Source organism: Chiloscyllium plagiosum, unplaced genomic scaffold, assembly GCF_037043375.1.
Source record: "Chiloscyllium plagiosum isolate Xiang-an unplaced genomic scaffold, Cpla_swu_hap1 HiC_scaffold_3, whole genome shotgun sequence".
Taxonomy (NCBI): domain Eukaryota; kingdom Metazoa; phylum Chordata; class Chondrichthyes; order Orectolobiformes; family Hemiscylliidae; genus Chiloscyllium; species Chiloscyllium plagiosum.
In genome coordinates, this window is record NW_028270141.1 from 21,934,098 (window position 1) to 21,957,764 (window position 23,667).

The 23,667-nt window shown below is 39.5% G+C and overlaps 1 protein-coding gene across 8 annotated transcripts in view; it reads right to left on the reverse strand.

The window, feature by feature from the left end:
* Positions 1-18,694, reverse strand: part of LOC122541537 (putative E3 ubiquitin-protein ligase RNF144A-A) — a 74,353-nt gene extending 55,659 nt beyond the window's left edge. The window contains exons 1-3 of one of the 8 annotated variants that reach the window (XM_087977919.1): positions 18,342-18,692; positions 10,522-10,628; positions 3,331-3,458 (exon numbers count right to left, since the gene is read on the reverse strand). The gene's annotated coding sequence lies outside the window, so the exon portion shown is untranslated. Of the gene's footprint in view, positions 1-3,330; positions 3,462-10,521; positions 10,629-18,341 lie in introns of all 8 variants that reach the window. The other 7 variants (XM_087977915.1, XM_043678399.2, XM_043678376.2 and 4 more) reach the window with 7 other exon arrangements.
* Positions 18,695-23,667: the final 4,973 nt, after the last annotated feature.

The following is a 23,667-nucleotide window of genomic DNA, read 5'->3' on the forward strand; positions in this document are numbered from 1 at the left end:
GGGAAAGAAGATTTAATAAGGTGACATAATAGTTTTGATCTTCAGGAGGAAAGTATATAATTGTGACATTATGATATGGCCTCTTCAATGGTCTGCATACCAGTAACTTAAAATATTGACAGGCTCTGCAGATATTTCCAACATTTCTGCTTTCTCCCAATATTTGTTATATGTTAAGTAACATTTTGGCTCACATCTGAAGGCTGTCAGTATTAAACATGACTTCCAACATGCTAATATCATTCAAAGTTTGTGCGAAGATTTGTAGCTCGGGTGCTCGTTGTTGTGGTTCTGTTCGCCGAGCTGGGAATTTGTGTTGCAGACGTTTCATCCCCTGTCTAGGTGACATCCTCAGAGCTTGGGAGCCTCCTGTGAAGCACTTCTGTGATCTTTCCTCCAGCATTTGTAGCGGCAGATTCAAACCACTACAAATGCCGGAGGAAAGATCACAGAAGTGCTTCACAGGAGGCTCCCAAGTACTGAGGATGACACCTAGACAGGGGATGAATCGTCTGCAACACAAATTCCCAGCTCGGCGAACAGAACCACAACAACTAATATCATTGTACATCATGTTAGAATATTGAGCTCTAGTAATATAATGAAATGTTTACAGTTAATTTTGTAAAATACACATATTTTACAAGTGTTTTGTTTTAAAGCAGCATGCCACATTGCATTATTTCATTCTGCTCATCAGGCAAATTATTCTTCAAAACTATATTTTTATTTGGGAATATCCAACGGGCACAAATCTGAGCAGAGACTGACCAGCAGAGAGCAGCTCTATTTTCCATTATGTAATTTTTTCTAACAAAATTCTTACCATATTCTAATTAAAATGGAGATGTATACTGACTTAATACACTCCCCTTTGGAAATACAATACAAGAAACAAACACTTTGCACTCACTTACCAAGAAAGGATCACAATAAGTGCAATTTGTACACAACAGTGACTGTTCTTCGAAAATCACCTATTGGCTATTAAGCATTTTCTGGTGTCCATATGGATTTGTTTTGTTAATAAATAAATAGACATGCTTTCTCTTAATATCCTTTCATTTATGTTTATCAGCACAGAACCAGAACTCCTCCATGTCTTATTATGCCTCACTTGAGGTAGCGCACTGAAAATCAAGCTTGTCACAAAAGTTAAAAGATTTTTTAAAATATGCAGAATTCCGCAATTTAGCTAACTTTCAGATCCAGGTGAACAGAAAGCATGGACCAGGTTGGTATACTTAACAAGTATTACTATTTATTGCAAATAAATTAGGTGGCACAGTAGTTCAATGGTTAGCATTGCTGCCTCACAGCATCAGGGACCGGGGTTCAATTCCACCCTTGGGCAATTGTCTGTGTGGAGTTTGCACATTCTCCACATGTCTGTGTAGGTTTCTTCCAGGTGCTCTGGTGTCCTCCCAAAGTCAAAGATGTGCGGGTTAGGTGGATTGACCATGCTGTCCAGGCATATGTAGGCTAGGTGGGTTAGCCATAGGAAATGTTACAGGGTTGGGTCAGGTGGATGGGTCTGTGTGAGATGCTGTTTGGTTGGTGTGGACCCGATGGGCCGAATGGCCTGCTTCCGGACTATAGGAATTCTATGAAATAGATTCGACAGGTAAATAATTATGAGCTGTTGGCACAGAGTTGGACCGAAGGGTCTGTTTCCGTGCTGTACATCTCTATGACTCTATAACTCGACTAGATAAAGCTCTAGCCTCTTATAAACCCCCCTGCCCCCCTTACACACACACACAGAGGAAGAAACAGAAGGGGTAAAATGGGTGTTATGGCTAGAGGTAAACACTGGGAAGACAATTCAGTGGTTCCTAGTCCACACAGCTTGCTGATCAGAACACAGCTCCTCTATCTTCCTTCTCCAGATGTTTTCACTTGTTTTTAGAAGACACATTATGACTGACTCACACATATAAAAAGTGTCTGATATATCAATTAAAATTCATAGCTTTCAGCAACAGAAGGAAAAATAAATGGATTTTTCTCAGGCATAGTTGTTTTTATTGTAGAGTATGGAGATCTGCTCTGAGTTTGTGGAGATCTGATGGTTTCTCCATCTCTTGTTCACAACCCTGATCTACTTAGTTACCTGGGAACCAGTCAATAACTGGTCACTAGTCCACAGACAAATTATCTACTTTTTACTGACTGATTCTCCATTTTGGGAAAACCATTTACTGATGCTTGAACTGGTAGCTGTGTAAACAGTACATACAATGACTGGCAGATTATTTGCTTTCAAAAACTGCAGTAATCTTTCGGATTCATAGAATTCCCACCATGCAGAAAAAGGCAATTTAGCCCATCGAGTCTGTCAGACTGTCTAAACAGCTTCCCACCCAAACCCAGACCCCAACCTAGCCTCATAACCCCACATTTACCACAGCTAGCCTGCACATTCTTGGAAACTGCGGGGTACTTTAGCATGGACATCCTGCACATCTTTGGACTGTGATAGGAAACCAGAGCACAGGGTGGAAAGACACAGACACAGAGAGAATGTGCAAACACCACACAGACAGTCACCCAAAGCTGGAAGTGGAGCTAAGTCCCTGGTGCTGTGAGGCAGCAGTGCTAACCACTGCATCATTGGGCTGCCCAGAAATCTTTAGTTTTTAAAAGAATTCTTTAGCAGTTTTTGATCCATAATTAAAAAAACAGAAAAATAAAAACAAATGGCCATTCGTGTTCAGATTAAAACAGGTTAAACCATATCTCTCTCCTCTTTCCATAAAAATCCTCAATTTTAAGTAACTTTTGCCCACTGATCAGCCAGTGGCTAATTTTTTGGCAGCAGTTCTGCACAAAGCAATTTTGCATTGACTTGTAAAGATCAGATCTAAAATTACTGAACATTTGAAAAGTCCACTGAAATCTATGTATAATTTCAATAATGTAGTTACAACTTTCAGGTACACGATAGCCAGAAGTTAATTGCAGAAGGTTTAATTGTAAGTGTACAATAGAAATGAAGTCATCAACAGTTTTATGCAAATAATAATTTGCAAGAAAACAAAACAAAAATTGTCAGCAACAAACTAAACAGGTTAGGTTTAACTTTTTTCCCTATTCTGAAAATTGAGACTAAAGATTATATAGGTAAGATTTTTGAATTTTCAGTAGACCAGAACTGCTGTATACAACAAGAAAACTGTAAAGGGAATGCATGCAAAAGATTTAAACTTAAGAAGCCATCATACTGTCACACCCTAAACCGGCTCAGGATCTAAAGTGGATTACATTGAATGAAAGGAACTACTGCTCACAGTCAAAAGTGAAAAAAATAGCTTCCAAGAGAAGTATTACCTCTTAGTCCATTATTGAATAACTTCTTTCCAATATATGACAGAGGTGTACAGTAGGATGTTGAGATGTTGATCCATTCCACACAGCCTTTGTGCACTGTTTAGTTAATCAAAGGGACTGTTCCATCACTGCTGCATGAGAAATATGTATGTAAGAACAAATCTTGGGAAGGAAGGGCCATTCAGCCCATCAAGCCCATACTTCCATTGACCTCACATACTATCTCCAAATACTAAGGTAACCCACTTAGTTAAATTCCTTCAAGAATACATGAAAAACATTTCTCCGAAAATAATCCATCAAAGAGGCCATATTAATGGGCTATCAATCTTCATTCTTTAACCCATTGGCAAACCTTTGAATTAAATTGACAGTGAATGCCAGGAATCACTGCATTTCATCAATATTACATCACCATAGTATTCTGACCATTTATCAATACTTTAATCCAAATATTTCTCCAATTTTTAAATTAATTAAACAGTATAAAAGTGTGATTGCTCTGCAAATCCATTATTCTGTATAGAAAACCCATCAAGATTGTGCAGAGTTCCTGCAAGTTAAGAATATATTTTGTTTTGCCACATTATTGCAACAAGCATTTAATTGTTTCACAAGCAATTATGGAATGAGTGTCCCTTGAACTAATCAGATATTCAAACATAGCTCAAATATGTGGATTATCATTTACAAAGAAATCAACTGTTCAGACATACATTGTAACTGCATTTCCTTATGCAAAGCAGGATTCCACTGAATTTCTACTCAATCATTTCTGCACCTTTTCTGCATGTAAACCCTAAAACTAAGCAATTATCCAGCAGTCGTTTTAACAGAAGTTTATTTAGATTCATCATTCCATCTCAATTTATCAGTTACCTCTTTCCTGAGAAGTTCTCACAAATTTCGAAGTAAATTTATTCTTCTTGAATCATGCTATAAGAGATACTTTATCCTTTTGTTCTACTGTTTGCTAATGTCAACATTCAAAAACTTGTTTATGCAGTGCCTTGAATAGAATAAAAAGTCCCAAGCCATTTCATAGGAAGCAGTGTCAAACAAAGTTTTAAAATAAAAGCACTTAAGAAACATTGGGACAGAGACCTTTACGTTTGGTGAAATAATTAGGCTCCCCTTAAAACCCTGATGGCTGAGGGAGAGGTCAAAAGGCAATGAGAATTCAGGAAGGAATTCCAGAGTTCAAGCCCGAGCTAGCTGAAAGAATAGACAGCAATGGTGGAGCGACGAACTCAGGGATGCACAAGAGGCCAGAATTGGTGGAAAAAGTAACCATCCCAAAGTCTCAGGAGGATACAGTAATAGTGAAAGTCATGGCCATGGAAGGATAATGAAACCAAAGACAAGCTGCAGTGTTGCTGAATCAGAAGTCAATGTAGGCTAGCAAGCTGAAGGAGGATGATTGCTGAATGGGACCTGGTTTAAATCAGATTATGGGCAACAGCTTTTTTGATGATTACAGGCTGAAGGAAAATCTGCACACAGACCACTATCATCCACCGATAGATACGAAATAAATATGAAATGGATGAAGAAATTAGCAACTGATATCCCAAACATTCCTGGTTTGCATCCCCACACAGCAACTAATTATGGACGTTATGACTTTATGATTGCTAGGTAACCCACCATTCCTGACAGAGAACTTAGAATCCCTACAGTGTGGAAACATGCCCTTCAGCCCAGCAAGTCCACACTGACCCTCTGAAAAGTAACCCACCCGACTCATTCCCTTATTTCTCTACATTTCCCCTGACTAATGCACCTAACGCTACGGGCAATTTAGCATGTCCAGTTCAACCTGCACGTCTTTGGATTGTGGGAGGAAACCGGAGCACCCGGAGCAAACCCACACAGACTTGGGGAGAACGTGCAAACTCTACACAGACAGTCACCCGAGGCTGGAATCAAATGTGAGTCCCTGGCGCTGTGAGGCTGCAGTGCTAGCCACTGAGCCACTATGCCGCCCCAAACAGAGTGCTGTTATCATCCATCTCTCCTCCACACAACTATTTCTGCCATTATCCATAGGTCTCATTGTTTTACTAACACACTTATGTTGGAATAAAACCCATTCTAACTTTAAGGGGTTATATACATTACAGCTGTATTCCTTATGTGCATTTTAAAAATTTATATTGCCACTAAGATGATGAATACTAGTGTTACAAGAACAACCTGTTCCTAGTTCACATAATCCAGTGTAAGATATAACTACTCATAAGTAACGTGTGTACAAACTAAAAAAGGTCAAGAACCAGCCTAGTAGTTGCATGATATCATAACAATAATAAATCCCCAAATAGTCTTCAAACGCATAAATAACGCTAGAAAGATCACAATGGAGCAGACCTTTGAGAGTTAGACATCCAAAGTCCAATGTTCCTCTTATACATATCATGTCTCATTACACATATGCTGCATCCATTTGAAGGTTGGATTTTAGTGCCGTACTTTCTGACAGTTGGAATGAGGAAAGTTTTCCGACCGTCTCTTGTCATCCCTCACATTTGTTTTGCGGTTTGAGGAGGTCATGGAGCTTGAACTGCACAGTATGATAGCATCAGATCAGCTGCCCACGAATATAGCACACGCCTGCATGAAGAGCTGTTGATGGTTGCGTATGAGGTGCACACTGATGGAATGTAAGCCCCTGCAGTCAATAAATATTCTTGGTTGTTCTGGCAATATTCAAACAGTTTAATGTACAGTCAATGACATCCTATATCTGTAGAAAGCCAGCTAACCCCGTGAGACTGTGTGTTTTCTACACATTCTGACTGGTGTTGTGCCTGACAAATCTTGAATACATCTCTGGCAGCATTCTGGAATTTTGGGCAGTGGTGACCTTGATAGCCACTGCTAATGTGGAGTTGGTAGACAGCTTCTAGGTGACCTTCTAGGAAGCTGTTGATCACCTTGATTCTCTTCCAAGGTCTGTTTTAAGGAAACGTGCGCTTGCTAACCTTTGCTGACCCCGAATGCACAATACCACAACTTTTAGAATTTTTATCCTTGGTTTCATATCCTTCCATATGTAAGAATCATTCTAATTTGATTGCAAAAAACTCCCACATGCAGAAAATATCCCATCCCTGTGAAAGAAATATGACAAAACTCTTTTCCACTAGCAGATAATAAAGGAGCTGTAAGCACAGGAATTTACTGGCATGTATTCCAAGCTGCTTAGTTGGCCACAGTGCCTTTATGTTGTGTTCACTGGAGAATTTCAGGAAGTCTGGAAAACCCTTGGACAAACATAATTGTTAAGATGCTTGCATGCATGGCTGCACAGCAGCTGGAAATGTACCATGCAGACTTTAATTTAGGTTAAATATTGTGCGTGCACTGCCTGGCTCAACAATTTAATGGTAGTGTGCAGTGAAAAACTGGCCATGCACAACCTCAAACTCTTATGTGAAAAACTGCTGTAGACCCAACATTGAACTGGGGTGCATGGAAATGGTGCTCTGACAATCCACCTCTCCTGAAGGAGTGGTGCATCTACATGCTCCATTGCAATGTGAAAATCAACAGACTAAATGTGGCTTCCCAACATACTCATTCCAAATTCCTAATGTCAATTTTAACCTACTATCCACTTCCAGCAAATTAAATTCCCACATGTTATTTCTGCGTCAGTTTTAATAGTTTTAATTGTTTTGCAGTAACTAAGGCTAATTACACACCAGGTTATAGTCCAACTGGTTTATTTGGTGGTTGTCTACCTGATGTACAAGCAGCGCTTTGAAAGCTAGTGTCTCCAAATAAACCACTGGTGTGGTGTGATTTTTAACTTTGTCCACCCCAGTCCAACACTGGCTCCTCCAAATTAAGACTAATTATGTCATTAAAAAATGTGACTGAACTGTAATTGACAGGCAAAGGTACTGACTACTGACTATTAGTACACAGACTTCACACTCTTCAATACATTTGAATAGGAAGTCAGACAGAAAGATGATCATTTCTTGAAGCATCGCAGACAGCAACTTCAGGATCTCTATGTTTAACTGATCATATTAAGTTGTTTTTCACTTTATGTATACATGCTAATGATCACTCTTAGCTTCTCCTTTATCCTTACAGTAACATTTAGACTGTGACACTATATAACAAGGAAGTTTACAGATTTTGAATTGGAGCCTGATTGTCTGGAATTAATACTTTAAATGAAGTATTCAGAGTATCTTCAGATAACATTGATTTGGGTTTTCAGAGGACGCCTCTGCATGACACAAATATTATGCATTTTTGGAGGTCAGTCAGCACCTGAGCCTCAAATATTCCCCTACATTATAATCTGCATTTGTCAAGTGTCTGCTAGACAGGTGGTAGCACAGTGGCTACATGATAAGCACTGCTACCTTACAGCCCCAGGGAACCTGATTCAAAGCCAGCCTTGGGTGACTGTCTGTGTGGAGTTTACACATTCTGTGTCTAAGTAGGTCTCCTCCCTCAGTGCAAACATGTCCAGGTTAGGTGGATTGACAATGCTAAATTGCCCATAGTGTGCAGGCAAGGTGCAGTAGCCATAGGAAATGTGCGAAATCCAAGGGATAGGGTAGGGGATGTGGTGGGACTGGATGGGATGCTCTTCAGAGGGTTGGGAAGGACTTGATGGGCTGAATGGCTTGCTTTCGCACTGTAGGGATTCTATGCTTCTAACAATTGCTTATTTTTTGAAGTTATGTAAAACAAGATAATCCAGGACAGACTTGTCAGTCCATTCACAGTAATGCAGACATTAAAAAAAATGGCAATTTCTATTTTTTTCTTACAGGGTAGAGAGAACCTTGTCTTTAATACTCCCCAGGTAAAGCAATTCTCTTTATCAAGAAAGATTCATAGTTTTAGAAGGCATTTGATTGACATTGAATCGGCATCTCCAAATCAGGAATAAAATGTACTTTAGACATCCAGGATCAATATGGTGAGCAATTCAGATTTATATCAGTGAGTTTTTAAAACTGTTGCTTTCAGGATAAATTTAAGGTAACTGCAGTATCTTTAGCATCAGGAACATTTAGGATTGTGTCAAATTCGGCCTACTGCTGAATTCACTCTCTTAGAAACCAACGCCATTTGCAAATGTAACTAATTTAAATCTTTCAGGCTCTCTGTTACACACATGATAGCTCCAGCACTTTTGTATGAAGACACCATTAACAGAGTAGCTGTAATAGGGGAAATTGCATAATTCCACTTCTGAACTTGCAAAATGTGCGAATCTTGAAATGTCCTTATTGAAATACAGAACTTGCCAGTAGGCTTCAGCTTAAGCCTGTGCCTGGGTTGATTTTTCTCCCCTTTCAAATTCTGAAGTGCTGCAGCATTGGCTGAAATCTTGCATACAGTTTTCAGTCACAGCAATTTTCCTAATTAGGGACTTTACAGAAATTCATAACTGCACTAAAACCTAAATACACTTGCGCATCCTCACAATCTCCTATTTAACCTACTATTCCAGTGAAAATTACCTTATTTACTTCTGCAAACGACCAAGAAGGAATTTCTACAACATATTTTACAGTAACTGTTCTTCCTACATTCCCTCTCCCATTAGCCATCAATGGGTTTTCTTGAATGGCTCATTTGAGATCAGACAGCTGAACTATAACAATTTCCCTCTGTGTCAGTGACCCTGAAGTACTGCATTTCAATACGCTCAAGAAGACATGAGACTGTCATTTGGCCTACTAACCTTTCTGCTTCAACAGGCAACATACACAACATACAATTTTCTGGACTTCATCTAATTTACTTGACTTGCAGCAAGTGTGAGAAGAGCGGATAAAGACAGGCAAAATGGAGCCTTGAAAAACTCTTTTTAAATTAAAATAAAAGAGCCCCTTAGGATAAGTCAATGCAAATTTGCAATCTGTATCATTTAATTCAGACCAGTTTCACTCCCCAGGTAAAGCAATTCTCTTTATCAAGAAAGATTCATAGTTTTAGAAGGCAATTGACTGACATTGAATCGGCATCTCCAAATCAGGAATAAAATGTACTTTTTGAACAACATTGCACTTGAAGGGGCACAAACGGGAAACTAAACGTTACTGCAAGATGGCAAATGAGATATGATAAAGTATTAAGGTAATCAATTTTCTTACTATTTATGCCTGATGCTGGAGTATAGTACATGAATGGTAGGAGCTACGTGATCCATTACTTTAATGCAAATGCCTAAAAAGAGGTACTTTCGGTCTGTTTGATTGTGGGGTCAGAGTGAAACCCAAAATACAAGATATTTCCTGCAACAATTTACAACTTCTTTGGACCCATCTTTTGTGAGTTATAGCCTCACTTTTCCCTTCACCATCATAATGTTGCTCAGTTGATTTCTCCAGCTCTCCATCTCATCACAGACATTCCTTTTTTGCTGTTTTCCCATCTCGATGCTCCACAGAAAGTGAAAATCATCTAATTATGATTTTTTTAAAAATCCTTTCCATGGGTTGTGAACATCAACAATAAAGCCAGCATTAAATGTTGATCCCCAACTGCCCTTGAGAAGGTGGAAGTGAGACACATCTTGAACTTTTGGAGTTCATCTGGTCTACATTCACCTATTATGCCATTTGGAAGAGAGTTTCAGGACATTTTACCCGCTAACATTGAAGGAATGACAATATAGTTCTTCTGATGATACGAATGACTGGAGCTTACAGATGGTGCCCCCGTGTGTTTATTACACGTATCCTTCTGGATGGTATAGGTCATGGATTTGGAAGGTGCTGTCAAATGAAACTTTTACAAGATGATCTAAAGCAACTCACCAAAGGCGGATCTATGACAGTAGAAGGTAGTGAATTGGTACAGGGGGAGTTGATCAATTAAGTGGCAACTTCTTCCTAGACTATGTTGAGCTTCTAGATTCACTCATCCAGGGAAATGAAATACATTTCATCACACTATTGAATTGTGTTTTGTTGATGATGGACAGGCTTTTGAGGGTCAGGAGGGAAAGTATCCCTACAGAGCTCCCAGCCTTTGACAAGATTTTATGGTCAAGGTATTTAAAAAGCTGGCCCAATTCAGTTCCTGCTCAATTATATCCTAGGGATGTTGTCGGGTGGGGGGTGGGCAGGGGTAATTCAAAGGCAGTTCAATTCTCTCCAGTTGGAAATGATCACTGCCTGGCATTTGTGTTGGACAAATGCTACTTGCCTGATGTAGTCCAGATCTTGTTGCAGATAGGCACGGTTTGCTTCAGTTTGCATCAGGTGTGATTGGTACTGAACACTGCAATCTTCAGGGAACATCCTCACTTTGATCTAATGATAGAGATAAGGCAATTGATGAAGCAGCTAAAGATATATCTGAATCTTGGACACTACCCTGAATATCTCTGCAGGAGTTCCTAAGACTAACCTGATTGGCCCCCAACTATTACTACCATCCACAGTCTTCAGTATGACCACAACCAATGGAGAGATTCCCCACTAATTCTCATTGACTTAAAGTCTGTCAAGATCTTGATGTCAAGGGGAGTCACTCTAACTTCATCTGTGGAACTCAGATTTTGTATCCATGTTTCAACCAAGGCTGTAATCAGGTAATTGACCTGTAACATTGACTCTCTAAACTATAACCACAGATAATGTTTGACCTGCTGCTGTTTCCAGAATTTTCCATGTTAATTACACAATTTGTTTTTAAGTAATGAGCGCTGACACATTTAAAATTAAAACAAATGCTTTTAGCATTACATTCGAAACTTCAGTCCTAAAGCATTAAGTTAGCGCATTCTCTTTCCTGTCATTCTTTTCACACTTTTCCAAAAACTGTTGCTTTACTTTCCACACTCCAGCAGTGGCATTTAACACAGACTGATCATATTAATAGATTATCTTGAATAGATGTTCTCCATCATGGCCTGTAAGGACCTGTGAGAAAGTTTCAAGAGGAGTGCTAAAAGAAATACACAAAGAAATGCATGTTTTAATTGTTGTCTGAATCTGCCATCTTCCAGATCAATAATCTTTGTATAACTTGATCTTGATGTTGCCACTCGGTTATATCACCTGTCCAACCAGTGCAGTTTTATAGGGGTCTCAGGTCAGAGGCTGTCATTGTGTCTCAGGCATTGCCAGATGAGGCGTAGGGTGCACGACGAAGGTACACAAAGACTTGTTCAACATTCAGATTATCAACAGCAACTTCAAAGAATACTGGATTTCCACAATTCAACATGTTTTGACAAAGACAAATATAGGTCTTGTCAGAATTATCACACAGCACCAGCAACATGTTTCACATTAATAAGTAAAACAAAATAATACATATTTGATGTGCATACCAAATTTTATGTAGAAAAAACATTACATAAACTTCTGTTGTACTATAGCAGATTAGTGGAACTTTTCAAAACAAGAAAGGGCCCTTAGAAAGAAAATGTCTGAAACACCTGATTTGGAAACCTTGAATTCAGACTGTTAATACTTCAATTTATGCACATGAAATTTTGTATTTCTAACATGTTGAATGGTTCTAAGAAAGGGCTACTCTACCCGAAACGTTACTTCTGATTTCTCTGCACAGATGCTGCCAGACCTGCTGAGTTTTTCCAGCAAATTCTGCTTTTGTTTCCGATTTAAAGCATTTGCAGTTTTTCGGTTTTTACTTGAATGGCTTTATCTTTGGTTCTGATCCAATTCAGCATCTCCTTTAAAATAATGACAATTTCATGCCAATCTAAATCCTTGTACTTTACTGTATTCCTGGTAGCAATACTGACACAGAATTAATGTTCTGAAAAAAAACTAGGGTAACTGATTCAAGATTCTCAGACTACATACAAAAGACTGGGTATATGGTCACAAAATCTCTTAATTAGTTCACTGTGGTGCAATTACCTTGGGATTGCACAAAACAGGAAGTCAAGAAGTAAAATCAAGGTAAACAAAAAAAAAGCAGCAAGGAAGGAGTAGCAGTTATAAAAAAATGCACAGAAAACAGCAAATTGATACTTAAATGCAACTGTTAAGGATAGCATGAAAGAGGTCAGAAATATGTGCCGTATAAACAATAAGTTGTAACAAAATATAAATTTCTCCTTCCATGCAAACAGAATAAATTTTAGTGTCCACACTTTGTGTCTATTTTCATTCATACAGTGAAATGAAGAGAGAAAGGTAATCATAATAGGGTAGTGGTTAATAATCAGATGATAATCAGCACAAGTATTGGGTTACACCATAATAATACTTCTGTCTGTCAAAGGCTACACCTGTTACGTCTGTAATTAGGCACTGAAATGTCCCTAAAATGCAGATTAATGTGAAACCGGAGAGTAATTCTAAATGCCTACCTCAAATTTCAAGCCATTCCATTCCTCTCAAGCAGAATGAACCAATACGACATATCACATTATTTTACTGCAGTACTTGCATCTAGTTTGTTCAGGGAAGGACTCATTGAAATATTTATTCTTGGGTATTCAAAACAAAACCAATTTTGTGCAAGCACTCTATTACACTGCATGCCATCGAATTTACTGAAAGTTGGGGATAGGTGGGGTGTGGGGGTTGCAATAAGTTTGGTGAGGGAGAAAATGTAGGTCCAGGATATCACAGGTGATCAGGGTATGTGACTGAGTAAGGATTAAGGTGTGCAAGCATCTCAGTTAAAGATCTAGCATATTTGACATCTTGTGCCAAGGAGTATGATAATAAAGTATGTGGCTTCAATGAAATGGCATACCATTTATGTGACTCCTTTCAAGAAGTGTATTTGTAATTTAATTTTAGCTTTGTCTGCATAAAACCTATTATAGCTTCTCAATCTTCACATACACTTTTAGTATTGTACACACATTACTATGGACATAAAGTTCAACTAGAATAAATTATCTTATGTTCATCATATTTCAGTGTCTGTAGGTATAGACTTTAAATATCAAACAGCTAGGGTCTTAGCATGAAAATCCAAAACTCAACAATCTAACTCACTTAATTCTGGTGCTAGTGGAAGAGTTACTTCTAATGTTCCAGACTAAAAGTTCCCAATTCCTCTTTGCAATAGAAAGACATAGAGATAGCAAGTAAAGCAGTGTGAAATGAAAATCAGCTAGAAAATTAGCTAAACAAATGAACAAAAGGAGAGCAAAGACAAGAGACTGGAAGAGAAATGAAATGACCCATTTCCATGTTTAACATTAGCTCAAACATTAAATACTATCTTCAATATATTCTGTTAGACAGTCTTAGTACCTAGCACCTCCTTTCAATGCAAGTTGTGTACACTAGCTCTGACCTGAATAAAGCTTTTAAGTTTAAAGTTCAGACAAGTTGCTATTGTGTCAGTGAGAAAATTTGCAGGGTTACTTGTATTTGTTTAAAATTACTGTACAAGGATAATGTTTAAACCCTACAATTTCCAATAATTAACTCAATTGCAAGCTTACATGAAGGCTATCATATCAAGCAGCGACTTGTGAGTACTGAGAACTCTGTTTTGGATTTTGTCAAAATAACCAGTTACCTTTGTCAGTCCCCTTAGTACAGCTCCAATAACATACCATAACGTTTATTATTCCCTAATTAGGTATTTTTACAGAAATTCTAACAGTGCCAAAGCACAAACATTTAATGTTTGACAAGCAACACATTTTTGGTTCATGGAGTGGAATTTTCCCTGTGCATAATGCCTGAAGAAAACTTTCCAATGGACACCACGGTTGCTGTTGTACCAAGTTATTCTTAATGTCTGCTATTTCTAATTGGCATTTCAGCAAAAAGGGAAATAATAATTCACTGTACTTCCGACTATAACTCTATGATTATGATCATCAAAAGAGAGATAGAAGAAGCAAAGAAAAACAAGTGCTGAAGAAAATCTCACAGAAGTGCCTTTCAGAATTTTGTTTGGATTGCAGTATCCACAGAGATCCTGCTTCAGCTTTCCGTAGGCCAGGCTGTTGGCAATTCAAGAGTTAGAAATACATTTACAGTGCTACCACTGGTGCCATCTCCGAAGCACACATTTTGTTCATAAAATGCACTTCGCATTATAAATTACTTGCTTCTGTAAATCTTATGCCAGTAAAGATCCATCTTTTCCTGGGGCTCAGAATGTGCTGCTAGTAGTCTGACCTTAGTCTGTGACATGTCTGAGCCATGACGTAAAATTGTATTATAATGCATGTATTAGACACGCGGCTGTCTCGCCACCTGTTCACACACAGGCTTGAATTTTATTTAAAACAGTAGAACATGACACTAATCAATCTCCTGTGGTATCACTCACAGCGAGTTGGAAAGCATACTGTTTAACAATAATGTGAGATGTTCTTAAAAAATGACAGAAAAAATTATGAGGTTAATAAAATGACTTTTGTTTATATATTGCCTTTCATTGCCTCAAAATATTACAATGAAATACTTGGAAGGGTAGTCATGATTGTAATATATGATATGCAAATTTTCCCTATCAGCAACATATCTATAAATAGTAATGAGTTAATGGTCAGACAATCTGTTTTGTGATTTTGCTTGAAGGATAAATAATAGTAAGGATATTCTCCTGTTCTTCAATTACAGGATGTTTGTATCCAGGTGGGGTGTTCGTTTAACATCTGATATTAGAGCAAATGTTACAAAGGTGAACCCTGTACTTTCAATTTTTAAATATTATTGACAGAAGAACAACACTGGGAATGGGAATAGATTGCTCAAGCCCTTGAATCTTCTCAGTTAGATCATCACTGAAATGTTGGTCAATGCTATCTACCTAAATTAACTTAATATCACTCATTTAAGAAAAATCCATCCCATTGTTGTGTACTGCCATACCTTCTTGCAGCCATTGGGAAGGCATAGGCTTTTGATATATTGTAGTTTATTTATTTGTGCCAGACATCACTGGCAAGAGAGCTTTTATTGTTCATCTGTAATTGTTCTCAGGTAGGTGGTGGTGGGCTAACTTCATTTGCTGCTGCAGTCTAGGCAGTGAAGTTAATCCTACAGTGTAGTTAAGCAACAAGTTCCTGAATTTGGATTCAGCCACAATAAAGGAATATTTCTGAGTAAGAATGGTGTGTGACTTGGAGAGGAACATGGAGATGTCTTCTGTCCTTGTCCTTTTACTTGGATATGGACTTGAAATGCCACAGAACAAGATTTAGAAATTGGAATTCGGCCAGATAGCTATTTTCCTGCTACACAAACACAAAGGGCCAAATGTTTTTTTTCTGTTGCAGAGATTTTTAGTATTTCATGCGGTTGGGGTCAAGGGTTTAGATCTGGTGTTGAAGGAGCTACTATAGTGTGTCTTGTAGATGGTACACACAGATCAGAGTTGTGCATGTGAAGGAGGGAATGAATGCTTTAAGGTGCATGATGGGATGCTGTTTTGTACTAGATAGTTTTTAACCTCTAATGTTTTTGGAACAGTACCATCTAGGTACATAGGATGCATTCAGTAGCATCCCTGACTTCTAACCCTAAAGATGTCGAGAAGACTTTGGGGAGTCAAGAGATGAGTCATGCTTCAGAACACCGAACCTCTGAAATGCTCGAGTAGCCACAATATTTAAGTCATTGCTCCTGTTAAGACAGAGTGGCACCTGGGATGTTAATGGCAGGGGCTAAAGGTAAAATCACCATAGTCCTACCAGACCATAAGGTTGTTCTCACATTAGATAAATGATTGGTGGTGATTTAATCTGAAGGTCACTTCACTTCAGGCCAGTATAGAGATTCAGATCAAAAATCCTTCACTCTAATCTCAGCCAATGTGGGAATTGAACATGTGCTGATGGTATTACTCTGCAATGCAAACAGGCTAACTGAGCTAAACATGCCCCCAAATATCAGGTGGAGGTGCTTAGATTTTCCCTGCTTTTTGATGGTCATTTTCATTGGCTTTCAGTAAGTAGAATTTTGTTTAAGATGGAATTTTGCAAAGATTAATTTGAAGAGCAACAGCAACTAACATAAACAGTACAGCATCCTACTTAATTGATCCATTTGATTGCCACTCTCCTGAGTCACCACTTATGAAAGAAACAAAAACTATTTACAATCCAGATTAGATTCTTGATGTATTAGGATTTTCATAAACATTTACACTCTAAAAGGTGTTTTGATTAAACCACCATATGTAAACCACCTAAGAGCACTGAGATCAACTCGGTCTAACTCAACTCTGTCATGTCGAACCAAGCTCATAGAAGCTGCCATTTACACTTTCCTAGCAGCACAATTCTGAGCCTCAGTATCACAGTGAATATTGGGACAATCACTGGATATACTCCCATGAGCACATTATCAGAGATGCAGAGACTGTCCCCAAGATTTAGAACATCACTGTTATGAATGATGCAAGACACGTTTATTAGTTAATGCACAGTGGTACTTTGAGCTTTCAAATCAGTCAGACCATGTGTCTATATATGGAGCGCACAAGCCTTCTCTGGCAAAATTGAGAATGTGTTACTTAATGTAGTTATACTAGCAAGCACTAACAAGACAATGTTAATATTTACAAGATTGAAAATCATCAGGTCTCTCCCTGTAAAAAATTAAACCTTTTTGAAACCTTCACACTCTGGTCATCTATTGACATTGTGTTAAATATAAAATTCTCTTCATCTTCTAAATTCTCCCATAATCACATCCTTACCTTATACTTGCCTCATGAAGTATGACATCTCTTCCCATTCTGTCTTCTTACTCCAGACTCTTTTTCAATCACATCAGTGGCAAGACTGACAGCAACCTTAGTCACAAACTCCTAAATTGAATTCCCTTTCTTTAAAAATCTTATAGAATCATACAGCACGGAAACAGACTCTTTGCGCCAACCAAGCACTCACTCTAACCTTTCTCCTCCATGAGTCCTTGTCTACATCCATTTAAAAATGCATGATTTCACTTTTGACTTCCTGCCCTGACTTGCACCTTCAGAATAAAATATAAGCTACTTGAAGATAGTACCATCCCTTGTGAATATTTAGGGGAGAATTTTATTTTTTTTAAAGAGAGGTTTGCTTTTCAACAGTGTGAATACATTTTAAACTTCAAACTCATGCTAAAGATTTAACTGTAGTCTATCCAATGTTCAAAATTAATTACCTCTCCCTGAAGAGGATTTTACATAACAAGCTATATATCTAAATGTACACTCATTTCATGAAAATACATTTGTTCATGTCAAAACATAGCCCATAGATACTGACAACTCCATATATGGATCATGATGCACAAGCCATATAGGAACCTCTCTAAACAAGAAGCAAGTGGCGTTAAAGTCTGGTTATTTTCCATGAATTGATCACTTGTATAAAATGAAACATGTGACAAAATCAGGATGATATCAAAAATAGCAATGCTATTTTCTGTAATGTTTAGAAAGACAGGAATGAAATCTACCACATATGCCCGATTTTAGCAAGGATTTAGCAGCTGGCATCCTGGATCATTAAGTACCTCTGCAAATTAAAGCTAAAAATGGAATCAATTCTACAACGTCTAGGCATTTCCGTAAATAAGCACTCTGTGCATTCTGACGAAATGGAAGTCTTTGGCTTAAGAGAAATGTACGAAGTAGCAATCTGGTTACCACTGATGCACCGCCACCTCTTATGATTTGGCAAACATTACAACGGGAACACGGTTAAGTGCCAACGTCGGGCGACAAATAAGGACCCAGAGAGAAAATAAAAAATCACGGCAAGCAGTTCCTTTGTGCCAAATTCGCCTACGTCCGTCCGACTGTCATCTTAACTAAGTACATGTACTGTATTGGTACTAATGTGATACATGTGCGATTTTGACTGGCGAGATGCGATCCCGGTGCAGGGAGACAAAGCAATGGGTGCAGAACCTCCTTCGTTGTCCGCCTGGTTTCAAAATAAAAGCTTGCCACATTCCTGACCATTTCGGAGGTAAAGTTGGCAAACGCATAAACCGTAACGAGAGCGGATCCGGAGTTGTGGATCATTTCAGATTCCACTCCGCGCACAAACATACACACACTAGACCCACCTTTGTCTCTTTAGTTGGGGGTTCAGTTGCAAAACCTGTCGAAACAGAAGCTGTTCAATAAAGCCCTGTTCTTTCTCCGCTCCCGGAGACTCTGCTCAAATTCGAGTGTTGTGTATTTTTGTGCGTGAGACTGTGTGTTTGCTTCGCTCCTCTATTGTCTACATAGGTGGCACCGGCTGCACCCGGCAGTAGAAACGCGACACAGATTGCACTCCATGGACGGCTAGCTGCGTCACTGCCAGCATCGCCAGCCAGCCCACCTCCTGGGCTGCGCTTGCTGCACCAGCGGCCAATGAAACCCCAGCCACAATCGAATCGGGAGAACGTGTATCTGTCTGTCTGTCTGTGTGGAGGGTGGGGGAGAAGCAATGTGTACAATGGCAGTGGAAGACCGGGTGAACCGGTCAGCGGGACAGTAACAATGGAACGCCGGGTGAACCGTTGCTAAGTGGGGGTACAGTGGTAATGGAACGCCGGGTGAACCGTTGCTAAGTGGGGGGTACAGTGGTAATGGAACGTCAGGTGAACCGTTGCTAAGTGGGGATACAGTGGTAATGGATCTCCGGGTGAACCGTTGCTAAGTGGGGGGTACAGTGGTAATGGAACGCCAGGTGAACCGTTGCTAAGTGGGGATACAGGAGTAATGGATTTCCGGGTGAACCGTTGCTAAGTGGGGATACAGTGGTAATGGAACGCCGGGTGAACCGTTGCTCAGCAGCGGCCGGTATATCGAGCCCCTTGTTGCCGTATGCCTCTTGTATTGAGGTGATAGCGACTCGACCTGGCCTTATAGCCTTGTTGTCGAAGTTGCATTGGTGGGATGAAGGGCTTGGTTCCATCTGTACCCCTATGAGAGTCTTGGCACTGATTCCCTTCCCCCGCGAGGTTAAGTACTGCACGCGGGTTTTAATGCGGTTGCAAAAACTAAAACAGAGGGACACATCCATTGCAATATTTAGGAAACGCCACTGGGGCTCTTTTACGCAGTGAGTGAAAGGGAAAGTTTAATTTTATTCTTTCATCGGACATTACCGGCTCTGGCAAAGGCAGCGTTTCGTTGCTCGTCTCTAACTGCCTTTCAGAAATGAAGATGGATTATGGGACCGCCACTTTTACTTTATCCAAATGATGCAGGGATATACACAATACTGTCATGTGCCATTATTAGAATTCTGAAGTAGCCAAAGTATTTGCGTTTATGGCCACTGGGTGATTCAGCCCTGTTAATACCATTAAGTGTCGAGGGTAGATGTTTAGATTGGTTCTAGTTACAGAGTCATAGAGAGGTATCGCACGGAAAACAGACCCTTCGGTCCAACTTGTCCACGCCGACCAGATATCCCAACCCAATCTAGTCCCACTTGCCAGCACCTGGCCATATCCCTCAAAACCCTTCCTATTCATATACCCTTCCAGATACCTTTTAAATGTTGCAATTGTACTAACCTTCACTACTTCCTCTGGCAGCTCATTCTATACACGTTCCAACGTTGGCATGAAAAAGTTGCCCTTGGGTCTTGTTGATATCTTTCCCTCCTCACCCTAAACCAATGCCCTCTAGTTCTGGACTCCCCCACCCCAGGGAAAAGACTTTGTCTACTTATCCTATCCATGCCCCTCGTGATTTTATAAACCTCTATAAGGTCAACCCTCAGCTTCTAATGCTCCAGGGAAAACAACCCTAGCCTATTACACCACGCCCTTTAGCTCAAATCATCCAACTCTGTAGGGTTCCATTACCACTGCATCCCCACTACACCTCCAATTTGGTGTCATCTGCAAACTTACTAACTGTACCTCTTATGCTCACATTCAAATAATTTATATAAATGATGAAATGTAGTAGACCCAGCACCGATCCTTGTGGCACTCCACTGGTCACAGGCCTCCAGTCTGAAAAATAACTCTCCGCCACCACTCTCTGCCTTTTACCTTTGAGCCAGTTCTGTATCCAAATAGCTACTTCTCCCTGTATTCCGTGTGATGTAACCTTGCTAACCAGTCTCCCATGGGGAACCTTGTCGAACACCTTACTGAAGTTCATTTAGATCACGTCTATCGCTTTGCCTTCATCAATCCTCTTTGTTACTTCAAAAAACTCGATCAAGTTTGTGAAACATGATTTCCCACGCACAAAGCCATGTTGACTATCCCTAATCAGTCCTTGTCTTTCCAAATACATGTAAATCCTGTCCCTCAGGATTCCCTCCAACAACTTGCCCACCACCAATGTCAGGCTCACTGGTCTATAGTTCCCTGGCTTGTCCTTACCACCTTTCTTCAACAGTGGCACCACGTTAGCCAACCTCCAGTCTTCCAGCACCTCACCTGTGACTATCTATGATACAAATATCTCAGCAAGAGACCCAGCAATCACTTCCCTAGCTTCCCAACAGAGGTCTAGGGTACACCTGATCAGGTCATGGGGATTTATCCACCTTTAACCGTTTCAAGACATCCAGCATTTCCTCCTCTGCAATATGGATATTTTGCAAGATGTCACCATCTATTTCCCAACATTCTATATCTTCCAGGTCCTTTTCCATAGTAAATACTGATGCAAAATACTTGTTTAGTATCTCCCCTACCTCCTGCGGCTCCACACAAAGGCCGCCTTGCTGAACTTTCAGGGGCCCTATTCTCTCCCTAATTACCCTTTTGTCCTTGATGTATTTGTAAAAACAGTTGGAGTAAAAATGTAGTTGGAGATGGTTATTGCCTGCTACGTAAGCAGTGGAAACGTTACTTGCTGTTTATTAGCCCAAATTTGAATGTTGTCCATGTCTTGCTGCTTTGAAACACAAACTGTTTCAGTATGTGGAAAATTTCAAACTGTATTGAATACTCTGCAATTATCAGCAAACATTGCCATTTCTGATCTTTTGGTGCAGAGACGATCATTAATGAAGCTGAAGATTTTTGGGCTTGGGAGACTATCCTTGTTACTAGATCCCAGATGAGTCCCTAATTTGTTATGATCAGACCCTGGGTGAAATTTCCCAAATTATCATTATTCTAGATGGGATACCCCAAATTATTAAGTTCTTGGGTGAGGAGTGATGTACTGGCTTCCCTTCTTTATTCACCTGTCTCCTCAGTTGACTGTAACAAGGTTGATTTACAAAGGCTGCCCTTTCTCCCAGACTGAAAAGGAGCCAGATTAATCATAAATTTGAAAAACTGTGTTTATTCGATCCTCCTAGATGCAAGAAAAAATCATAATGCAACATCCATTCACACAGATTCGAATGGATGAGTAAGTCCAAAACAGACACTTAAAAGATCAGTCCCTGTGTCATTTGTGAAGAATTTATCGTGGAACATTAATAGTCAAGTAGTCAATTTTGGGATTCTTGGCTTTGCAGTTTAGTTGAAACCCTTTTGTCCTGTTTCATTTTGATAGTGGCTACACTTAGCGTGAGACAATCCATTTCTTGTCCTGTTTCCTTTTGACTGGCTTGTTAATCAACAGACTTCTAGGAGTCTGAGAGGGAAAATGACTTACCTGCAATTGAGGGATGCCTAATGAGTGGTTTTTCAAATGTGACCTTCACAGTGCACTAGCATTCAAACCAGACTCCTGCACAAGAGTACCTCAGCCCACAAGGATACCTTTTTCCACTAGCACACATGTTCTTGTTAATTTTTGAAAGGGGAGAAATTGAAATGTCTTTCACCCAGTCTACAGGTATTATTAGTTTGAGACAATTTCCAGGATGTTATGGTTCAGTTTGTAATGCATTTCTCCCTTTTCTCCCATCTCTTTTGAAGCTGCTTTCACACTTGACCAAGAGTGACATTCCAGGAGCTTTGCAGATAACCACTGAATTTACAACTGTAGTCCTTTGACTGTAGTAGTCCTCTTTTAAAAAGGTATATGCTGGAATTAAAAGTTTGCTTTGTCCATAAATGATCTAGGGTTATGATCTATGCTTATGAGACTGAGACTTATAATCACTGTGAGATCTATGACACCAACCAGTGGAGAGTTTTCCTCAAGTCAAATTGACTTCGAATTTGTTAGGATTCTTTGATGCCAAAATCAATCAAATACATGTGTAGGCAAGGGCAATCACTCTCCTTTGGAACCTTGCTCTTTCCAGAATTGCAAAGGGTACAGTGCTATCTACAGCAGATAGACATTGATGATCTTTGTGGTTTTGGAACTGTCTTGATGTTGACTCTTAACAGGAGTTGATATGAAAAAAATCAAAGACTAGAAGTTCTTCTCTGTTTTCAAGGAGAAAGTGAGGTCTGCAGATGCTGGAGATCAAAGTTGAAACTTTATTGCTGGAACAGCACAGCAGGTCAGGCAGCATCCAGGGAACAGGAGATTCGACGTTTCGGGCACAGGCCCTTCCTGAAGAAGGGCCTGTGCCCGAAACGTCGAATCTCCTGTTCCCTGGATGCTGCCTGACCTGCTGTGCTGTTCCAGCAATAAAGTTTCAACTTCTCTGTTTTCACCCCAGTCGTTTGCAATCTGAATTCAAAATAAATATTTAGCCTTAAGGATCTTGTGTGCCAGTACAATATACCCCAAAATCTCAATCCCTCTGACCATACTCTGAGCATTAAATACTCTGATAAAACAAGTCATTTGGCTCAACTCATCGATACCAATGTGTACACTCCATGTGATCCAACATCACCCTAAGGATCACTCCTTAACCTTCACTTTTCTATAGGTCCCACTCACAAAGTACACTACACTTGCTTAGGGGACGTCTTCAAAGTGCAGCAGGAAACCCAAGTTATTGTTATGGTGTTTTATTGAAGTTTTGAATACATATTGAGATTTGCACTGCACTTTTTGTTTCTACGAATGCATTTTGAATCACATTAGTATAATTCACATTAAAGGATGCATAGTTTCCTCAAAATGCATGTTCTTAATAATGGAATGGTGCAGGTTAGATGGGATCAGATAAATTCTGCAGGTCGCGCAACATCGAGGGCCGAAGGGCCTGTATTGCACTGTAAAGTTCTAAATTAATGTTATGCCTAATGCACACCTGTGGAGAAAATTCAAGCTTATCTTGCTCAAGGATTACTTAGGATTCCCAGTATATCTAGCAAGGTGAAGGAAACATTAAAATAAAAGCATACGCTAAAATTGGAAGCAGAATGCTGGAACCACTTGGCTCTAAGGTAAGTTTATGTTCTCTTGCTTCTTTGCCATGATTTCATTGAGACTATTTTCAGTGTATAGTTCTATGACTCACGTTACAATAATACATTGGAAATGTACTTAATATTAAATAAATAAAAAGACAAGTGTTGCCTTATTGGAAAATAAATTTACGCAAAACAACATTGAATACAAATG